Source organism: Grammomys surdaster, unplaced genomic scaffold (assembly GCF_004785775.1).
Source record: "Grammomys surdaster isolate TR1022 unplaced genomic scaffold, NIH_TR_1.0 62, whole genome shotgun sequence".
Classification (NCBI taxonomy): Eukaryota; Metazoa; Chordata; class Mammalia; order Rodentia; family Muridae; genus Grammomys; species Grammomys surdaster.
In genome coordinates this window covers 1,240,653-1,241,786 of record NW_021604564.1, presented here as the reverse complement: position 1 = coordinate 1,241,786, position 1,134 = coordinate 1,240,653, and the positions used below count along the sequence as shown (strand labels likewise).

Genomic DNA, 1,134 nt, shown 5'->3' with positions numbered 1-1,134 from the left:
ACTCTGCCCACTGAGCCCAGCCCCAGAGGAGCACTCTGCCCACTGAGTCCCAACCCCAGAGGAGCACTCTGCCCACTGAGTCCCAACCCCAGAGAAGCACTCTGTTTGCTGAGCCCAGCCCCTCTGGAAACAATATACTTAGGAAGGACATGAGCAGGTTTTTGTAGACACCACTCTACTTTCTAGAAGTGATCTGAGCTCAGAGAAGTCAGTCCACGACCCCAGGGTTGGTGTTTGTCAATCTGTGTCCAGCCTCCCTCTTTAGACATCATGGGGATGGCAGGGAGTCAGAGAGGGAGCAAGCAGGCGACTATTTTGTTCTCTGCGGCAGCTCCAGCTAGTGGCCTTGGGCAAGTGAGTTTCACTTTCTGGTAGATACAAAATTTGTGGAAGATAAATGTGTTCATGAGTGGGTGTTCATGAGTGGGTATGGTGAATACAAGGTCCTCCAGAAATGACTGTAGAGAGAGAGATACCCAGAAATGAGGTGGGCCAAAGAGCATGCACACAGTGTGTCTGAGACACAGATTGAGAGGAGGAGGAGTTAAGAAAGGAAGGCAGAGGGAAAAGAAAGGAAAAAATTAAAAAGAGGCTTGGGAGATGACTGTAAAGTATTCAATATGCAAGCATAAAGATGTGAGTTCAAATCCCAAACACCCATTTAAACATACAGGCATAAGGATTTTCATCTGTAGCCATAGCTCTGGGGAGAGTGGCAACAAGAAAATCCCTGGAGCTCACTGTTATACCAAGTGTTGAGTTCTGGTTGATCGAGAGACCATGTCTCAAAGTAAACAAACAAACAAGGTGGTGAAAGATAGAGGAAGACACCAGACATTGACCTCTGGCCTCGATACACATGTGTAGACACAGGCATGCACACATGGGTACACACACACACACACAAGTGAAATGGAGCAGAGGTCTGCTGGAGGTGAGGGAGGGGCTGTGAATACCAATGGAGAAGGAATTCCAGGCAGACAAATTGGCCTGTGCAAAGGTCCCAGAGCAGGACACAGCCCTGTGTGATGGAGAAGCAGCCAGGAGGCCCATATGACTGATTATAAAAAAGGGAATGAGGAAACACGGACGACCAGGCAGGAGGGGGCAGGGCAGCAGGAGTCCTCCTTGTGG

The 1,134-nt window shown here is 49.2% G+C and overlaps 1 protein-coding gene across 1 annotated transcript in view; it reads left to right on the top strand.

Annotated features, from left to right (window-relative positions):
• The window catches only part of Tubb4a (tubulin beta 4A class IVa), a 7,118-nt gene that overhangs the window by 1,969 nt on the left and 4,015 nt on the right, over positions 1-1,134 (top strand). The window lies entirely within an intron of this gene.